At 50.0% G+C, this 21,272-nt stretch overlaps 1 protein-coding gene across 17 annotated transcripts in view; it reads right to left on the reverse strand.

Moving 5' to 3' along the window:
- LOC147725800 (uncharacterized) overlaps window positions 1-8,442 on the reverse strand; it is a 652,895-nt gene extending 644,453 nt beyond the window's left edge. For 4 of the 17 annotated variants that reach the window (XM_086959961.1, XM_086959951.1, XM_086959954.1 and 1 more), the window contains exon 1: window positions 8,357-8,401. The gene's annotated coding sequence lies outside the window, so the exon portion shown is untranslated. Of the gene's footprint in view, window positions 1-8,356 lie in introns of all 17 variants that reach the window. The other 13 variants (XM_086959970.1, XM_086959959.1, XM_086959969.1 and 10 more) reach the window with 9 other exon arrangements.
- Between the last annotated feature and the right edge of the window lie 12,830 nt (window positions 8,443-21,272).

Here is a 21,272-nt window from a genome sequence, read left to right on the forward strand (position 1 = left end):
GGTGATGAGTCAGTTCCTTGCTCCAGGGGAGGGGATGCGTCCGTTCCTTGCTCCAGGGAAGGGGATGCGTCCGTTCCTTACTGCCAAGCAGGGAAGGTTATGCATCAGTTTCTTACTGCCGAGCAGGGGAGGTGATGCGTCAGTTTCTTACTGTGCAGGGAGGTGAAGCGTCAATTTCTTACTGCAGCCCCAGCGTTGATGTGGCACACAAATGCGATAAGTGGAAATCTGGATGCGCTGGAGGTGGATGCGGCGGTGGTCAAACAGGCACTTCATCGATTTCTTCAGCTACAGTTCCGCGTGTGTCGATTCTTTTAGTCGCAGCAGGGCCTGCGTTGTAGTCGGTGCGGTGATCTCAGACTTCAGAGATTGGTGGTCGGGACTTGGCATGCGTTGGTTCTTCAAGTCGCGGGCAGGTGATCCGTCGATTTCTTTGGCCGCACGAGACAGTGCGTTAAAACTTTCTCCCGCACAGCTGTGCTGCGTTGAACTAAACTGCTGCTAACAGACAGAATTATTGATTTTCAGGCTCTCATCGCAGGTCAGAACTCCCAGCAGTGGAGTTCAAGGAAGTGGTTGGTGAAGGCTGTGTGTCCCTGCGACTTCAGAATAGGAGGCAAGCACACACAAGCCCTTAGAGATCCTTCTCAAGCAGGTTTCACAACAAAGTCCAGTCTTTGTCCTCTCCTTGGCAGAAGCAGCAACTGCAGGCCAACCCAGCAAAGCAACACACAGCTAAGGGGCAGTACACCTCAAAGCTCTTCTTCCTTGGCAGAGGTCCCTCTTGATTCCAGAAGTGATCTAAAGTTATGGGATTTTAGGTCCATTACTTATACCCCATTTTATCTTTGTTCTGTTTGTGGCAAGGGTCTCTGAGCTCAGTCCAAACCAGTTCTGTCCTCCCCTGTGCAGCTTCACCGCAGAAGGTGGAAACAGCGTTATGCAAAGGAGAGCGAGCCTATTCAGGTCCCAGTAAAAATACTCCTACCACCACTCTAAATGCAGAAAGGTGCATTCAGCCTGGCTATGAGTCACCCAGGTAGGAAGGACACCTCCGCACCCCCTTGTGACTGTCTAGAGTGAATGCACATCCCCAGCTCCCGTCACTCCAACAGATGGTGAATACACGAACAGGCAGAGGCACACAGAATGGTAAAGCAAGAAAATGTCCACTTTCAAAAATTGACATTTTCAAACACACAGTTACAAACCACCCTTACTAAACGGTGTGTTGATAAATTCCGAGTTCAGAGAACCTAAACTCTATTACTCTATCTGATCCCAATGGGAAGTTACACTTGTAGAAATGTTACCAGCAGCCCCCACGTTAACCTATGGAGCTGACAGCCTTTCAACAGTAAAAAATGAAATGCAAAGTATTTCACTATTAGGAGAAGTAACACAGTGCAAGTCGTATATTTCATATACACTGCTACCTACCCATGGGAGTACCTTGGGACTACCTTAGGGGTGTGTTACATTTAAGGAAAGGGAAGGTTAGGGCATGGCAAATTGGTGCACTTGCCAGGTAGACATGGCAGTTATTAAACTGCGTGCAGACTCGGCAGTGTAAGGTCTGAAACACATTTACAGGGCTACTCAATGGGGGAGGGGGGGCAAGCCCACTAGTTTAAAGAAAACAAGGATACCTGGCTACCACTTTTAGTATGCTGCTGTTAATTTCAGCAGGCTAATGGCCAATGCATATTATCTTTGGTCCTAGCTTAATCATTTAGCCTTAGTTCACATATTTAGAGAACACTTTTTGAGAAAATTTAAATTAAGAGATACACATTTCAGTACAAAATGAAAACACAATTACATACAGAATGTGAAAGCAAATGTACGTTAAGCAAACACTTGTGCAAAACACCAAACTTAACTGTGAAAACATCAATTTCAATACATTACAAACATATACCAAAAGATTATGTGGTAACCGCCATTAAGAATATACGTCACCACATAATTAGAAAGCCGGTATTTTATACTTCAGATTACAACGTGCCTCAGTCCTGACGAAAATTCCTCAAGTACCACGGGGATTGGAAACGCGTCCGCATTTACTAGAATCCATAAGGGTGTTTAATTTAATTGAACGTATATTCTGGAGAGGGAATATACATAAAATGCCACAGACATTAATTTAAAAAAATCCCCCACGGAGAGCACCTCTCCAAAACAAACTAAATACAAGGCTATGTAAGAGTGCTCACTGTCTATTTTAGTGAGCTAAAAAAAAGTGCTGGTGTAATTTCTCACATAATCTTTGGGTATATGTTTGTGATGTATTGAAATTGATGTTTTCACAGTTAAGTTTGGTGTTTTGTGTAGGAAGGTACCTCCTGACTATGGTTGCCCCCAACTTTTTGCCCGGTGTTTTAGCTGGTTTTGGACATAGTCGACCTGGGACCCTGCCAATCAGGACCCCAGGCCTACTGCTCTCTCTTTAAAATGGATTCCATGTACCCTAGGTGCATTTCCAATTGGTACTGGGCCACCCTATCAGACCCTGTAACTCAGGGCATGGGTGTACCCAGGGCTGCCAGGGGCTGCAGCATGTATTATGCCACCCCTGGCTGGCCTCCTAAATTTGACACAACTGGCTGCATGACAGCTGGGGCAAAGTCGTGTAATCACCCTTTGCTGTAGGTGTAGTATACCTATACCTAACCCTAAAATGGACACACAGATTCCTATCAGTCACTCCTATGGCAGGCCTTGACAATCCTGAAGGCAGAGTGCTTGGAATCGTGTGAGATGGTGCTCTGGCATGAGCTGAGCCTGTCTGCAGCTTGCGGAACCAAGTCCTAATAGCTGTTCCATGATATCGCATACCATATACTCTTAAGTGCATTATAATCCTCGCGGTTAAATGCTAACTTTGGTATTGCTTTATCAAAACATGTTGAGTAAGGTGTCATACGAATTGGAATACTAACCCCTCGCCAATTCTGGCGACGGGGTTAGCATTCCACCCTTCTAGAGGGACACGACATGCACGTAACTGTGAACCCCGGTTAAAGTTAACTGAAGCCTCAGCTCCACAAAATGGATGCTGCCACCACAGACACGAGTCTGACCTCCTGCTGCTGAAGTCCTTCCAGCGAGGGAGGCCTGGACAAAGGGTTTCCTGTCCGGGGCGGTGCTAGCACCATCCCAGACATGGTTTTGTGTATCCTGGGTAGGCAGGGCTTTACAGGAAGGTGACTACTGAGTGGCACCCCGGTGCTCACTACGCATAGGCCGGTCAGAACCAGTTCCAGGGGCACACCAGCCCCTGGCCTGGAGAAAGTCCGGCATGGCAGAGGGGTGTAACCACCCCCCTCCTAGTCCCACCCATAGGCAGGACCTAGTCACCGGGTCAGCCCCCTTTTTTAGTATAAAGATGGGAGCGGGCCCCCTGTTCAAATTAGATCATCTTTGGAATCAAGACACGACTTTCTGCGAAAGGACTTCACGATTTCTTCATCAAGATTCTCCCTTGTGGCTAAGGAGTAGTCACCCTGCATCCGCAGGCACCATCCTAAAGAACACTGCGGTCTGCTGCAAGTCCTTCATCACGAATCCGACGACCCAGCTCGACGAGACCCGGCTTCCCTGGCACCTCTGACCTCTACTCACCTCTACAGCAAAGCTGAGAACCGTGAGTGCGACGAGACCTCGAGGGACCGACGATCGCCAAGACTGCACGACATCTTTACTGCAAGCCCACCGTGTCCTCCACGGGTGAGTGCTTTGGGGTCCGAGAAGCCCCGACCCTGCGCAGCTCCAGCACCCAAGATCAGCCTCCCTGCATCTCCACGATCTGCGTGGGGCCCTTCTGCTGTTTGCTGTGCACCGCGTTGTTTGGCTACTAGCCGGCTGTTATTATTTATCTCACTGCACCATCCCAGCTCAGAACCTGGCTATATGCAAATCAGTCTGTCCCTGGCCTAGTGCATCATGGGAACAGGGCAGACTAAACTACCAAGCCAATTCTTCACCAGAAAGGAGACAAGCTACCAGGGACCGGTTTCTGGCATTTCAGCCGTCGTCGGCCCGGCTTGCTTGAATCCTGATGGTGCAGTGAGAAAGGGACTCATGTCTGAGTATACCCTGCCACACCTATAGTGGCCAAAAACGATTCAGAAAAGGGGGGTGGTGATGAACAGAGTGTCTGAATTAAGCAGACCACTCTTACCCAGTCCAAAGATCAGGGCTTGATCCATCACCGTTATTTATCTCACTGCACCATCCCAGCTCAGAACCTGGCTATATGCAAATCAGTCTGTCCCTGGCCCAGTGCATCATGGGAACAGGGCAGACCAAACTACCAAGCCAATTCTTCACTGGATGTGGTGGTGTCCCGGAGTGATGTGGTGGTGTCCCTGAGTGATGTGGTGGTGTCCCTGAGTGATGTGGTGGTGTCCCTGAGTGATGTGGTGGTGTCCCTGAGTGATGTGGTGGTGTCCCTGAGTGATGTGGTGGTGTCCCTGAGTGATGTGGTGGTGTCCCTGAGTGATGTGGTGATGTCCCTGAGTGATGTGGTGGTGTCCCTTAATATTTAACACAGAAACTGTAGGAATGGCCCGGACTAGTGCTTTAAAGGCTAAAACATACCTATTTATTAGATTAATTACGATTTAATACTTGCTGTTTGACATCTGAGTTTACTGGACTTAATATGTATTGTTAGTGTTGCTGGGGCTGTTATTAAATTGTTCCTTGTAATATTAGCAGAGATCCTATTAACAGCATAGTTCACACTGACGATTTACATGTATGCATTAGTGGTGCAGCAGGCGCAGTGACACTAAGACGCATAGGGGAAAGGGGCCTGGCCAACAGTATTTTAAGTAAAGCTAATGTTTTAATGTACATTTTTTTGGTGATGTATTTTACAGCTTTTGACAGAGTTTCCTGGGTCCGTTCACTTTGTAAAATATAGGCAAACATGACATTTTTATTTGTCTTGATGACTAAAAAGTAATAGCATTTTCCGTGCATTTAAACGTATGCAAAGGGGGAGTTGTGTTTTTACCCCTTACTTCAGCAGTGACTTCCATTTTTTTTCCGGAGCTTAGCTTCCTGCTGTTAGTTGATTTGCATCTCACAGATGCTGCCAGGCAACAGATTACAATCTTTATGACACAGCTTAAAGCACTAAAGTATGCTGTCCTGGTTTTGTTTCAAACTGGTGAAAACATGTGATGTTTCACACTCTTGCAGACTTTCGGTCTGTGTTTTGTCTGAACTAAATGGCAATGCATTACAATAGTTTAGCCCAGTTACAAAATGAACGTACACAAATTTGGTTTTTAAATTGTTTAAAGCTTATAGCGTAAAACATTGTTTTTTCTGAACACAAAACTGCTTTTTTTCTTTTACACGTTTAAAAAAGTAGCTACAAATGTTTTTATTAGTACCGATTAGACACCGCTGGGAAGATATAACGATGTGTAAATTAGGGCAAAGCAGGAAGCAGTGAATATGGCGGGGAAACCGAAAGAAATGTTTGTGCACAGCCGTCGAAGACAAAAGAAAATTCAGGAAAGATGGGCTTATCTTCTAGGAACGGCAATAAGACATGACTAGATCTGAAATTGTTTGGTATTTGGGGTGGCGTGGTGGGGGCTAGAAGGTACAACATGAGCTCCGCCAGAAACAGCAAATGTTTGCATTGAGACCATCTCTGATAATTAAAGTTTGCAACCACGAAAGTGTTTTCCTTGCCAGACTGGTTTCCACGTTATCCCGCATGTGCCCAGCTACAGGCAGTGGGCGCTGTAACCTCCGCCTCTTATTCAGAACAACTATATATCCTAGAGGTGGGGAAGCCAACAAATCCTGTGCGCCCTGGACATGATTCCCATGTAAATCTTACAACAAACATCATGTAAAATATAGTCTGTTCAAAATTTTTAAAAAGTGCATTTCTTTATCATGTGGAAGCTCCCTGCTAAAACTTCAGTGAGCAAAGTAGCGACTGCAAAGCTCAGTCATTGTGCCTGCCAGAACATTAGTACATCGAGCCAAATTGTGAATTTCTTAACTAGAGGACGCAGAAAAGCAAAAAAAAAGACAGCGAGTTGTCGGTGATTGATTCAAGCCCTGTTCACAGTAACAGCGTGTTCCTGTTATCTTTATTTAAGCGCTAAGCGTGCCTGAAAAAGAGACGGTGGAAAGGAAAGCAAAAAACAAGCTCTTGGCATTGCTTTAAGAGCTAAGCGTGCCTGAAAAGAGACGGGTGGAATGAGAGTCTGTGGGCGGAGAGCGGCAGAGCGCATGCACAATACACTCCCGAAAGAACATTAGTACATCGAGCCAAATTGTGCATTTCTTAACTAGAGGAGGCAGAAAAACAAAAAAAAGACTGCGAGTTGACGGTGATTGATTCAAGCCCTGTTCACAGTAACAGCGTGTTCCTGTTATCTTTATTTAAGCACTAAGCGTGCCTGAAATGATACGGGTGGAAAGGAAAGCACAAGCTTTTGGCGTTGCTTTAAGCGCTGTAAACAAGTCTTCGGAGGAGTGCTGATTCTGCGGAGCTTGTGAAGTAGCAAGCTCTTGCATTGCGCAGAGTGGGGCGGGGGAGAGCATTCCTTTGAAATCTGAAGCTCTCGGCATTGCTGTGGCGGGTCTGATGCGATGATGCGGGGGACAGACAAATGGTGGTTTGTGACGAGGATGGTGTGGCGGCGGAGCGGAAGGGATTACTTTGAAGTCTGACGCAGAGGCTTGGAGAGCAAATGGCAAGCGCGTGCATGGAGCACATGCACTGTGCGTAATCTGCCTGCCAAAGCCCTCTTGGTAAGCTTTTCTGATGCGCATTGGCAGGCAGAGACCTAAAAAACCCTCTGCAGATGCAAATGACCTCAATAACTTCCGCCCCATCACCAATCTCCCTTTTCTTTCGAAGATCACAGAAAAATGTGTTGCAAAACAACTTTCCCAACACATTATGGACAATAATCTCCTCAACATGTTCCAGTCGGGCTTTATTCAAAACTGCTACTAATGACCAACACAAGAGCCAAAACTGGGGTTTCAATAATTAAATGAGCTGGTTTCAATGAAGGTTGTTTTGATTGAATCAAACAACAACCGGTTAACTTGTAACACCGAGCAATTTTATTTAATTTTTGCAAGCGGTCTTTTTTTCTTTTTTCAACACATTATTCGTTGTGCGTGGAAAATACAAAATGAACAATGAAATACGTTTTATGTACAATATATACAAACATATAAATACAACATTTCATACACACTTGGCCATACATTCATACACAGACCATACAAAGCAAATAATAATACAAAGAACACTGTGTCCAGGCATCTGTAAAACAATCAGTGGAAAATGATTCTTTTCATATTTTACAATGTCGTTGTAATTATCATGAGATCCCTCATGAACCCAAATTAATGAAATCACTATTCCGACATGATAATAGTAGCCAGATGCGGGACTGAAAAGCTGGTCAAAACTGCAGCACTAAAGCAACCTTGCTGCAAGTGATCGATGATGTGCTGCATATTCGATTCGGGGAAATCGTGCCTTCTGATTCATTTTGACCTCTCTGCAGCTTTTAACACTGTTAATCACAACACCCTCCTTAACATTCTTCAACAGAGAATGGGCGTGGAAGGCACAGTACTCAAATGGGTTGCCTCTTTCCTCTCGGACAGATCCCAAATGATCAAGATTGCGAACAATCTCTTGTCTCCCCTGGTGGTTGGTCATGGCGTCCCTCAAGGTTCTATCCTTGCTCCTACTCTGTTTGATCTCTATCTGGAACCATTAGGAAACCTCAAAAGGCCCGCTCGCCGCGCCTGCGCGGCGTGAATTCTGCACCTGCGCTGGCGGTTCTATTGAGCGGACGGGGCCGTGACGGAACCGTTCCGTCACAAGCACAGCTCACCCGTGGGGCGTGACGGAACGGTTCCGTCACAAGCGCGGGAGTGCCGCGCGCCCCCCCTTAGCACCACAGTGAAGGCGTTAATTTGTCACATGTTTATATTTTTGTTTGTAGAGTCTGTGTTTTATATTGTGTTCCTTCGCCTGCGTTGTTTTGATTCTATGTCCTGCTGTTTGTGTTGGTTCCATCCCTGTCCGTCTCTGGGTCTCCCGTGAGGCCTCTGACGCCCCCGGGTCGAGTCCGCGCTTTATAAAGATGCCTCTTATGAGCCCCCGTCCTCGAGGGCCGCGCCGCCCGTTGTAAACAAGCCGCCATTTTGGGGCCCGGCTCTCACCCGACAGGACCTCGCACCGCCTCTCCCCCCACGGCCCTGAATCCCTCCACCCCCGCTCCCTGCCCAGGTGCCCCGTCCACCCCCCGGCCCTGCCCTGAGCCCTCTCCTGCCCGCGCGCGCTCACCTGCTCTCCGCCCCACCCGGGTGACGATGGCCGCCATCTTGCATCAGGGGATGAGACGTCAACGCTCGTCTGCGAGTACGTCCGCCATCTTGGATAGGGGCACTGGTGTAGTCTGCAGCGACGGGTGCCTTCTTGGATAAGGGCACCGTTGTCTACCGAGAACAGGCGACATCTTGGATAAGGGCACCTTTGTCTTCCGAGGACGGACGACATCTTGGATAAGGGCACCTTTGTCTTCCGAGGACGGCCACCATCTTGGATAAGGGCACCTTTGTTTACCGAGGACGGTCGACATCTTGGATAAGGGCACCTTTGTCTTTCCAGGACGGGCGACATCTTGGCTAAGGGCCCCTTTGTCTTCCGAGGACGGCCGACATCTTGGATAAGGGCACCATTGTCTACCGAGGACGGGCGACATCTTGGCTAAGGGCACCTTTGTCTTCCGAGGACGGCCGACATCTTGGATAAGGGCGCCCGTAGCGTGTTTATACTACACTAGGGTATGAGGTGATTGGAGTATTCATTTTTTATTAATTAATGTATTTTATGTGTTTTTCAAAAGCGCGGACTTTACCCGAAGGTGTCAGAGCACTGTACAATAGGAACTGATACATGAGAACATTACAGGTGAACAAATTACAAAAGCAGACGTTGTTATGAGGTAAAAATGACAATTGTGAGCAAACAAAATACAAGAGGAGCGAACTGTGCATTACAAGAGGAAATCGTGTCCAGGTTACAAAAGCGTACAAAGTACAAGTAGAGGTAAAATACTGCAATTCATGGCAGTCACTCAGGCACAACAAGCACTGGTGTTGCCAATAGGTCTCGCAGTAGGAAAGTTGAAGCTATTGGTTTTGTAAATGACATTTTATATTTATATATCGTTATTGGCATTGTCAATAACAATATATAAATATAAAATGTCATTTACAAAACCAATAGCTCCAACTTTCCAAATGCGAAACCTATTGGCAACGCCAGTGCTTGTTTTAAATACTGTGTACTACAATGCTCATGGCAGAACAGGAGCCGGCCTCGGAGACACCGTGCACCTCAAATGGAGTGATTCCCAGATTGCTAATTCATCCATTCATTCATGCGCTGTACGAATGTATGACAAGGTCTCTCGACATTACCGCTCTCACCCGCTGAACCGAACACCCTGCCTCCGTGGCAAATCAACGGCTGAAACAATAAAATCATTTTCAAAGCGGCCTCCGTCGAAATGGATATTTTACTCGATTCGGTAGATGTCCCGGAGTGTGAATCCAATCAGAGGAATAAAACTAAATGAAGCAGTTTCCAGTGATAATAATTGTTCGCAGAATGCTGTGCATTGTGAAGAGTGCTGCAAAAATGCTGTCGGAAAGCCAATGTTTGCCGAAGGTCAGACAAGCAGTCACACAGACATGCCAGTACAACATGGGGTACGTTTTTGCAAGCTGAATCTATAAGGGTGTTTGCAAATTTCGAAAAAATAGAATTAAAGCCGAAAAAATGCGTGTGCCTCGCGCTGAAGCTTTAAATAATTAGGGGAGGAGAAGCCGCAGAGCAAACGTCGCCCTTTCTTATCATCTTATCAAATAGACTAAGTCCATCACATTTTAAAGCCACTTGTGAAGCAGTGCAAAGTCCCTCTATTATCATCTAGACAAAGTACAAAATCCGTCACAATTTTCAAGCCACTTGCAAAGCAGTGACGTGGAAAACGCGGCCGCACTCCGTGCAGTCGACAAGCTGACAGGGCAGTTACTCTCGGTTAATGCACGGACCGGTCACCAGGCCCGTCAAACAAGCCGGTCCCTGTGCTCTCGTGTGTGCTCACTTAGAGCATTCCGTATGTGCCCAGAAGCGCCCTGCCCGCATATGTGCATCCTCTGTGTGCAGTCAGAGCATTCTCGGCAGAACAGGCAGCCTTCCCTGCCTATGCTTGGAACAGGCAGACCCCCACCCCGCCAGTGTCTGCACGGAACAGACAGCCTCCCCAGGGTCTGCATGAACAGACACTCTCCCCGGGGTATGCATGGCACAGGCAGCTCTCCTGTGTATGCATAGAACAGGCAGCTTCTCCGGGGTCAGCATGGAACAGGCAGCCTCTTCAGGGTTTGTAAGCAGCCACCCCGGGGTGTGCATGGAGCAGGCTGTTCCCCTGTGTATGCATCGCACAGACAGCTCCCCTGTATATGCATGGAACAGGCAGCTTCTCCGGGGTCAGCATGGAACAGGCAGCCTCTTCAGGGTCTGTAGGCAGTCACCCCGGTGTGTGCATGGAGCAGGCAGTTCCCTTGTGTATGCATCGCACAGACAGCTCCCCTGTGTATGCATGGAACAGGCAGCTTCTCCGGGGTCAGCATGGAACAGGCAGCCTCTTCAGGGTCTGTCGGCAGCCACCCCGGTGTGTGCATGGAGCAGGCAGCTCCCCTATGTGTGCGTAGAACAGACAGCCCCCAGGGTCTGCATGGAACATCTCCGAGTGACTCCGTGGAACAGGCAGCCGCCCCGTGTCTGCATGGGACATGCGGTCTCCACAGGCCGGCGTGGAACAGGCTACGTAGAACATCCCCGGTGTTGCTGTGGAACAGGCAGCCTCCCCGGGGTGTGCATGGAGCAGGCAGCCTCCCCGGGGTGTGCATGGACCAGGCAGCCTCCCCGGGGTGTGCCTGGAGCAGGCAGCCTCCCCGGGGTGTGCATGATCCAGGCAGCCTGCCCAGGGCTTGCAGGCACCAGACCGTGAGCTGTTTGATAGAAAGCACCCATGTACGGATAGGCGTTTCCTTTCCTGTGTGCACATAGAAAGTTACCAAACTGACCCGGGCAGCGTCGTGTATGCACGAGTGTGTGTTTGTACACCGGCCCCTTCCATGTGCGCAGGCATTACATTATTGGGTTCAAGCACCCCCGTCCCTACCTCAGTGTACCAAGAGGCAATCGATTCGATCTGCTTGGATACTATCTGCTTTTTGTCCTCATAGTGACTTAGAACAGCGCCTAGAGGCCGGGGAATCTACTGTCTGCACTAAAGCAAACATAGCCACACCCACACGTGTGGATTTAGGGAACCGGTCTCCCACCTGTACACAACACAGTTAACTCAGTGTGTACACAATCAGCATCGACTGTGCTCCCACCTGCCCTCTGTGCACGAACCTTCACAGCGATCGATGTGCACACATCCGCACACCCCACCGCCATCAGCGTTAAAAAGACAAATCCGTCCATGTGCACATAGGTCCCATCCCTTTCATCTGTACTCGGGCAACACGCGCACCTCAAATACCAGCCGGCAATACCTCAGCGGACCCGTGCACCACCTTGTGCACACGCATAGTGACTGCTGTGTTCAAACAGTTATGCACACAAGAGAAACGTAAGCAATTCTCCAGAGACACTTGCAACAACATCTATGGGCACAAAACTACATCATTTCGTGAGCGCGCACCCGCGCACCACCAGCCACACTACACCGTCAGAGCACACCCTTGTATGTAAACTTGTAGCATCATCTGACCCACGGGTACTCATAGTACGGCCCGCGGGCCAGGGGCGGCCCGGCAAGCCTTCCCTGGCGGCCCGCGGACCTTGCAGACATATACCTGTGTTTAAATTTTTTTTTTTTTTACAGTGTCAGCAAAAACCCCTGCGGCAGCGCGACTCAGACTGCTGCTCTGTGGGGGCCGGGCGATTCCCTTTGTAGTCAGAGTGGGGCTGCAGGGGGGCTAAGAGGTGACAAAGCCTCATTATCATACGAAGTGTCTTTTGAAGACGTGTGAAGTGCTCCGGTGAGGCTGTGTTTGTGTGTGTGCCTGCCCAGAAGCTGTCTCAGCCCGGGCACACACGGGCAAGGTGGAGGGAGGGAGACAGGGAGAGAGAGGGAGGGCGAGAGACAGGGAGGGAGAGGGAGGGAAGGAGAGTGAGGGAGAGTGATGGCAGGAGAGTGATGGCAGGAGAGTGAGGGCAGGAGAGGGAGGGCGAGGGAGAGGTAGAGCGAGGGAAGGAGAGAGTGAGGACGAGGGAGAGGAAGGACGAGGGAGAGGGAGGGAGAGCAAGGGAAGGAGAGAGTGAGGGAAGGAGAGAGCGAGGGAAGGAGAGAGCGAGGGAGAGTGAGGGAGGGAGAGTGAGGGAGGAGAGAGTGAGGGAAGGAGAGAGTGAGGGCGAGGAGAGGGCGAGGGGGAGGGAGGGCGAGGGAAGGAGAGAGTGAGTGAGGGAAGGAGAGAGGGAGGCAAGGAGAGAGGGAGCGAAGGAGAGAGGGAGGGAGAGTGAAGGAGGGAGAGGGAAGGAGAGTGAGGGAAGGAGAGAGTGAGGGAGAGTGAGGGAAGGAGGGAGTGGGAAGGAGAGAGAGAGGGAAGGAGAGCGAGGGAGGGAGAGCGAGGCAGGGAGAGCAAGGGAGAGGGAGGGAGGGAGAGGGAGGGAGAGGGAGGGAGAGAGGGAGGGAGAGGGAGGGAGGATAGAGTGAGGGAGGATAGAGTGAGGGAGGAGAGAGTGAGGGAGGAGAGAGTGAGGGAAGGAGAGCGAGGGAGGGAGAGCGAGGGAGGGAGAGCGAGGGAGAGTGAGGGAGAGGTAGGGAGGGAGAGGGAGGGAGGGAGAGGGAGGGAGGGAGGAGAGCGAGGGAGGATAGAGTGAGGGAGGAGAGAGTGAGGGAAGGAGAGAGTGAGGGAAGGAGAGAGTGAGGGCGAGGAGAGAGGGAGGGCGAGGGGAGAGGGAGGGCGAGGGAAGGAGAGCGAGGGAAGGAGAGAGCGAGGGAAGGAGAGAGTGAGGGAGGGAGAGAGTGAGGGAAGGAGAGAGTAAGGGAAGGAGAGTGAGGGAGGGAGGGAGGGAGAGGGAGGGAGGGAAAGGGAAGGAGAGTAAGGGGGCCCGCCAAGAGTAAGGGAGCCCGCCAAGAGTGAGGGAGCCCGCTAAGAGTGAGGGAACCCGCTAAGAGCGAGGGAGCCCGCTAAGAGCGAGGGAGCCCGCTAAGAGTGAGGGAGGGAGACAGAGTGAGGGAGGGAGACAGAGTGAGGGAGGGGGACAGAGTGAGGGAGGGAGACAGAGTGAGGGAGGGGGACAGAGTGAGGGAGGGAGACAGAGTGAGGCAGGGAGAGAGAGGGAGACCGAGGGAAAGAGGGAAAGGGAAGGAGGGAAAGGGAAGGAGGGAGAGGGAAGGAGAGAGGGAGACAGAGGGAAGGAAGGAGAGAGGGAGACAGAGGGAAGGAGGGAGAGGGAAACAGAGTGAGAGAGAGGGAAACTGAGGGAGAGGGAAACAGAGTGAGAGAGAGGGAAACTGAGGGAGAGGGAAACAGAGTGAGAAAGAGGGAAACTGAGGGAGAGGGAAACAGAGTGAGGGAGAGGAAAACTGAGGGAGAGGGAAACAGAGTGAGGGAGAGGAAGACAGAGATGGAGAGGTAGACAGGGATGGAGAGGTAGACAGAGATGAAGTGGTAGAGAGAGATGGAGAGGTAGACAGGGATGGAGAGGTAGACAGAGATGGAGTGGTAGAGAGAGATGGAGAGGTAGACAGAGATGGAGAGGGAGATATAGAGAGTGAGACATTCAGAGTGAGTGAGACAGAGGGAGAGAGGGAGTGAGCAAGACAGAGGGAGAGAAAGAGTGAGACAGAGGGAGAGAGGGAGTGAGACAGAGGGAGAGAGGGAGCGATACAGTCAGAGTGAGGGAGACAGATGGAGACAGAGAGACAGAGGGAGAGAGAGGGAAGGAGAGAGAGTGAGGGAGAGAAAGAACGAGAGAGAGAGAGATGTGTGTATGCCGGGTCTGGTGGCTCAGTGGACGAAGGCGTCCGCTGCTGGGACCTGTGATCAACCTCATGGTCACAGTTTTTTTCTTTTTGCTCTAGCCCCGCCCCTTCCCCCACTGACCCCGACCCCACCAGTGCGGCCCTCGGACATAAACCACACTGTAAATTTGGCCCCCTAGAGAAAGTTTGTGAGCACCCATGATCTGACCCATAACAAATACGGCACACTCACCCACGTGTGCGTACCGGCATCGCATGTGTTTAGAACCAGTATCTTCTGTGCACACAGACACAGAGTACACAGTGGTAGTCCTTGGAGAGACACAACTGCAGTACATCAATTTCGAAAAAATAGAATTAAAGCCGAAAAAATGCATGTGCCTCGCGCTGAAGCTTTAAACAAACAAGAGCGGCAATGTGAACAAATGCGTGTGCCTTGCGCTGAAGCTTTAAATAATTAGGGGAGGAGAAGCCGCAGAGCACACGCTGGGAGAAGCCCTTTGATGTGGTGGGGGCCGTAGGGAGGGAGGCTGATGCGCGTGCTTGTTTGGTCATGTGATTCACGTGAACTCAAAGAAAACCGCACGAACGAAACCCTTGGTTTCACGAGTATTTTGAGCACTTGAATTCTCGCTCCGCTCAATGCGCTTGCGCGCATTGATAGGTCGCGAGACCTAAAAACAAACGTTACTGTAGTGTTGGGCACTAAACCCGCATTACGGTGATCATGGGGACCCAGACACAGGGTAGTAGGTTAGTAAACTGTCCACGAGCGCTCGGCCCCCTTTATTAACCAGGTCACCTGACTCGTGACGCTGGTGGTGGGTGGATGTATCAATGTGGGTTACTGATTGTTTAAGACTAGAACGTGTCCAGCAGGACACTACGTTCCTTCCAAACTTTAAGAAAAATTAAAAGGAACAAAGTCCGAACCTGTGGGGAAAATAAACATAAAATATACTGTTGTCGCAATCTTACAAAAGTTCCTTTTTTTTTTTGAGTTCAAAAACTGCTTTATTGTATAAGAAAAATCATAATACACAGCTTTTTGCGCCTACAACCCGGAGGCCGGCAGCATAGGAAGGTAGCCATAACACAGCCTCGTGGCCGGCATCCCTGAGGCCCGGCGGCACAGCATATCCGCGAGTGAGGATGATAACACAGCCGGTGTTGAAGGGCAATGAAGGATAAACAGCAGCACAACAGTTTTTTTTTTTTTTGTGTTATTCATACCCGTAACAGTGAACAGAAACCCCCAACAGTACAGAAACTAAGAGGCAATTCACGTCCGTTCAGAAAGAGAATAGGTGATATGCTGGTGGGGCAACCCAGGCAGGCAGAGGTGGGCATGGTACTACAGCCGCGTCATACCAAATCCAACAGCTATCCATCAGTACTATAAGAAGCAATGCATGTGGTATCCTGGAGTGTTAAGTAATAGAAAGAGTATCGGTGTGTGCTGGGCATGGCGTATGGAATCCCTGAATGACATAGGGGGGTGACAGACAAATGGAAGGAGGGAGATCCACAACGCTGGGGATTGCGTGGGGCCCGGGGAGTAGGTCTAGTCGGTATGTGAGAGGGTGAGAGGCCCCGGCGTGGACCATCCAGTAGGGACCACGGGTACATGAATGGGATCAGTGGTCGGGTCCGGGGTTCAAGCTAGGATTTTAAACAGTAACAGGGGGGTCTTCCGGCGGATCTGCGTCATCTGAGCGTGCAAGCAAATAGCTCACTAGTGGACCCCAGATGTCGCTGGGCCGACTCGAGATGGGCAGTAACTCAGCGAATGTATTGTGTTGATCTTGACAATAGGTCAGGTCCGCCAGCCATTCCTTAAATTTGGGCGCTCTGCCTCGACCCCAGCGGCACGCCACACGCCTTTTGGCCAAGAGCAATGCAATATCGACAAATTTCCGGCAAGATCTAGGGATCTGTCAAGTGTACCCGAGAAGTGTCACCAGTGGATCCATGGGCACCGCTTCCCCCGTCATCTCAGTAAGCGCCCCTGTTACCTGCTGCCAGTAGCACTCCACTTGGAGGCATCCCCATGCCAAATGCAGAAAGTCTGCATGCTCGGCGCGACAGCGCTCGCAACGATCATCATCCGCCAGGCCGAATCTGCGTTTCCTCGCCGGCGTATAATACACCCGCTGCAGGAATTTATAATGTATGATTTTCAATCTGCTACTAGCAGAGATGCGTGAGGTGAGCGCACAGCAATAATGCCATTGCTCGTCGGTAATGCCAGTGGCTAATTCCGTAGTCCAGTGCGTCCGAGCACTAGAATCCGGCGTCGGGGCTGCGCCCCTGAGCTGGCGGTAAAGGCCGGAGACCAGATGAGCCCCATCTTGTGAGCAGAGCAGGAAATTAAGTGGAGACAGAACCTCGGGTTCATCAGGGAAGTCGGGAAGGATGTCTCTCATCCCCGCCCACAGGCGTGTATAGTAAAAGAACTCTCGAGGGGTTGTGGCTATGCGTCGCAAAAAAAAGTTCCGCAGACTTAAAATGACCATTAGAAAACAAGTCGCCCCAGCAGGTGATATGATTCCTTGCACAAAGGTTGCGGAAACCTTGCTCCAACAACAGGGTAAGATTAGGATGATAGGTGAACGGCAATCTGGGCGAGTAGGGCAGGGGACATGACAAGCTCTTGGCTATACGGCGCCACGCGTCCAATGTGCAGGAGACCGGAGTATTCGGCGTGGGTATGGATGTTTCAGGGCAGTGTAGCAACCCATTGAGCGGGAGAGGGTGCACTATCCAGTCTTCCACCGCGATATGTGGCATGAAAGGCGTAGGAGCCATCCAGTGGTAGGCGAAGTGTGCCTGCACACACTGATAATATGCCTCGAAATCGGGGACATCAAAACCTCCCCTGTCATAGGGGAGAGTGAGCGTGGACCATTTGAGCCGGGGGCTCTTGCCACCCCAGAACAGCCTGCGCAACTCCATCTTCAGGGTTTTGAAGAAAAAAGCGCCGGGGAAATAAGGAATGTTAAGGAAGAAGTAAAGAAATCGGGGGAGGATTACCATTTTAATGAGGGATGTCCTTCCAGCCATGGAAAGCGGCAGGGTGATCCAGCGATCCACAGAAGCGGCCAGCTTGGTTATTGCCACTCCATAATTGGACCGTAATGTCTCGTCCTTGTCCCGGGATATGCGGATCCCCAGGTACCGGAGATCGGTCCTACACCACTCCAGTGGATAGTCGAGAGGAAAGTCAGTTATCGCATCTGTTAAGGGGAACAACTGCGACTTGGACCAGTTGATATGTACACCTGACATCCCACCAAACGCAACAAACTCCCTGAGTAAGGGATTGAGGTGCATCTCGGGGTGCTTAACGTACAACGTGATGTCGTCTGCGTATAGAGACACATCTATTTGACGTTGTAGGCATTGCACAGCCCCATCTCGGTGTAATTGATGTAAGCGACAGGCAAGAGGTTCAACTGCTATGGCGAAAAGCAGGGGAGAAAGTGGACAACCCTGGCGTGTGTCCCTGGTAATTGCAATAGGTTGTGACAGGCGACCGTTAATCAACACCCTCGCCGTGGGGCGAGTATAAAGTAGGCGGACCCAGGATATAAACAATTTGGGGAACCCCATGCTAGCCAGCACCGAGAAAAGGTAAGGCCACTCGACTGAGTCGAAAGCCTTAGATGCGTCGAGGAAGACAGCTGCGACAGGCATATCAGGATGAACTGTGCGAAGCAGAGAGAATAGAGTCCGGAGGTTGTGGGAGGTGGACCGACCAGCCACGAAACCCGACTGATTGGGCAACACAATCCTGGTCATCAGCTGTGACAAGCGGGTGGCCAGTACTGTCGGGATCCAGCTGAGGCGCCTGCCTAGATTATAGGAAAGGACAAAAAACAACGGAGGACTACGGGTCCCAGAATGCCTAGAGGCAGGAGGAGGTTATTTGAGTGACACGTGTGCACGAACCAGCGCGCGTAATTTTGGACATCTGAATCATTTCGGCTGGTCGGCGAGGAGTCGCCGACATTGGGAAACCCGTGTGCCTTGACGGGAGAAAAAGAGTTTGTCTTCGCGTGCCCGGATTCCGCTCGCCTTCGAGGTGAGCAGTTTGAGAGGTCTGGGGCCGCGGGAATTTACCGAAGAGACTTCAGCTACAGGTAAGAGAGAGAGCGGCTGCTCTACTCTCAGTGATATTGCCGCTGCAGGCTGCTTCATCTTTGGCGTTCAGATTGACCCGTGCGGCTGCAAGGGGTCAGAACTGTGGAACGATTAACGGAGCAGACAAAGGGCACTTGGAAAAAACTCCGTTAAGAAGTGAACGGAGGGGTTAAGTAATTACCTTTCAGTTTTTACATTTTCTCAGACATAAACTAAAGCGTGTTGATCCCCCGGTGAGGAGGAGCGCTTGGAATTGGGACCTGTCCTTCTCCCTGGGAATGCGTGTTGATCCCCAAAGAGGAGGAGCGCCAACGTGTTAATTTGCAAAGACATTTCCTTTGGATTTAGTAATACCGAGGCTCACGCACAAAAATAGGGGAAGGACCCGTCGGGCTACAATTGCTTCAGTACTGTAGAGCTTTTGAGCTCCATAACATTAAGGAGGAATAAACTATTGGGGCTGATGAAGTAATCAGTATTCTATGCAGGGTTGTTTTCATTGCACGGAGGTGCGTTCTTTGGAAGTGTCGTGTGCAGGGGATCTGCAGTCAAGGTACAAGATACTAGCGAGATCTAATGAGAGTAGATATTCAATGTTGGATGTGACTAGTTTACTAATGTGTTGTATGTTTGTGTTTTACAGATCCTTTGTCCCTGCTGTCCCTATCCCGTCCTTTGTCCCCTGTCCGATCTGACCGTAACTCAGTGATAATCATATTGAGTTCGGAACGATCAGGAAGTGGAACCCTTATAGCATCACACCGATCCTGAGGAGCCAGAGGAGCATAACAAGTACTTTAGCGAGTATTTTTGTCGCGATCGCTCTCGCCACCACGGCGAGAAAAAGAAGAAAAGGCAAAATAGCACGATCTCTCCAAACGGACTACATGTCCCAGAAGGCAAAGCGGCTCTGGAGAGCAGGAAAGAAGGCTGAGCCTATATAAGCTCCTCCTCTGCAACAGGTCGGCGCTTGACAATTGTTATGGTGGTTTAGGTATTGGCGGATGGTGTTGTCCCCGCCGGATGTATACCGAGAAGAAACCCAGCGCAGACGAAGAGCCTGCGTGGTCAGAGAACATTCAAGCCTACGCCGAAGAAAAGCCTGCGTGGTCAACGGATCCAAGTCTACGCCGAAGAAAATCCTGCGAGGTCAGAGGAGTGGAGAAAACTTCCGACAAGTCGCAAGTATTGCAAAAGAAGAACGGGATCGTTCTTCTTTCCCAGTATTTTTCTTTCTTTCAAGTTTCCCGCGTATTACGCGTTCTGATTTAATTTATTCCCCAGAAGATCCCAAGTTCCGTAAGACAGAGTTCTTACTTGAGTTCATTGTTATTGTACCCTATCACGACAATATTGTTCCCAAGAGTTATTGAGAACAAGAGTCTACAAAGTAAATATACTTTTCTGTTTCCGAGACTAGAAGAGCCTCATTGGAAAATACGCCATTGGAGAAAGTGACGATAACTTTCTCTTCACCTATTCGGTTATCTCGGATTGAGGAACTGATTGTTAGCATTCAAAGACGAGAGAGTTTTATCTCTGGTAAGTGTCATTACTTGGGACCAGGGGAGGGAAGTGACCTCAAAGAGACAAGGCGCTTATACCTGTCCATTGTCTCTCCACGCTGCAGTCCGTCCCTCAACTGAGTCTTGCGGATCACCCAGACCCAGAAGGCAACATCCAAAACTCCGGCTCTTCTAAAACCTTCTCACCTCCCGGCTTCTCGTAATACTCACTCAGAAGGTGATTCACACGTCACCACTGAGTGTGGTGTTTAGACAAGTCGAGGGGACCTTCATCTCATCGTTCCTGCTGGCCCGATTCCTCAGGTTAGTGACGCGCGACTGTACTTGCGCTGCTTGCAATCCCGACAGATTGTCAAGCCCAAGAATACTCACCAGCTCGAACGATGGAAGTCGATGCTACTCTCGCTTCCCTGCTGGAAAGTTTCTCAGAACTCCGACAGGAGATCCTTACCTCCCGAGCCGAGAACCAATCCTTATACCAGGAAGTTACACAGATGCGCAAAGAGTTGTCTGACTTGGCACTTAAGGAACCAGTGGTGAGACCCATACTCAAACCAGCCACGTTACCCCCACCTTCGTCATCCCGGACCGGGGGTTATTTTTTGCTTTATCTACTCCCGCTACAACCACGGATACCTTACCGACTGTTCAAATAATCCAGAACACGGGGATACCTCTGGCCCCACCGGAGAGGTTTTATGGGGATCCTCGTAAGTTTGAAACATTTCTAAATCAGTGCCGTCTTCATTTCTTGTGTAAGCCCGCAGTCTTCCAGGAGGAAGCGGCTAAAACGGCATTTATGATGTCCTACATGGGAGGGAATGCGTCAAGTTGGACCATACCCTTGTTGGAACGTAACGACCCTGTGTTACATAACTTTTCTGATTTTTGAGAAAACTATTCGATAGGAAATCTCACATGTTAACCCTTGATCGGGAAATTATGACACTTAGACAGGGTTCACAAGATCTGTTGTCCTACATTACCACCTTTAATCGCCTGTTAGTGGAAACGGATTGGCCGGTGGAAAAAAGGATTTCCCTCTTTTATCAGGGTTTAAGAGGAGAATTAAAAGATGTGTTGGCACAAGTGGTGCAATTACCGACAACGGTATCAGAACTTATCGATCTAACCGTCCAGTTAGATCACCGTCTGCTAGAACGAAAAGGAGAAAGACCCAGAGGAGACAATCGATTCTACTATCCTATTACCCGACCCAGAACCGGAGGAGAAGAGAAAATTAAGGTGTCAGAAGAGTCTGAACCCATGCAGATCGGAGGGATCAGAGGCCCCCTTACTCCCGAAGAAAAAGATAAAAGAAGACGTCTGAAACTTTGCCTCTATTGTGGGAAAGGAGGACATTTTATTAAGGAGTGTCGAGCCCGGAATTACGTTCCCGGACGCTCTACCCTTCCCTGAGTCCAAGCTACTATGAAGAACGTGGAACCGTCGGAAAACTGAAGATCTCAAATCAGACGGAGGTCTCTGACTTGAGATGCCAGCTTCCCATGATCTC

This window comes from Lissotriton vulgaris, chromosome 3_1 (assembly GCF_964263255.1).
Source record: "Lissotriton vulgaris chromosome 3_1, aLisVul1.2, whole genome shotgun sequence".
Classification (NCBI taxonomy): Eukaryota; Metazoa; Chordata; class Amphibia; order Caudata; family Salamandridae; genus Lissotriton; species Lissotriton vulgaris.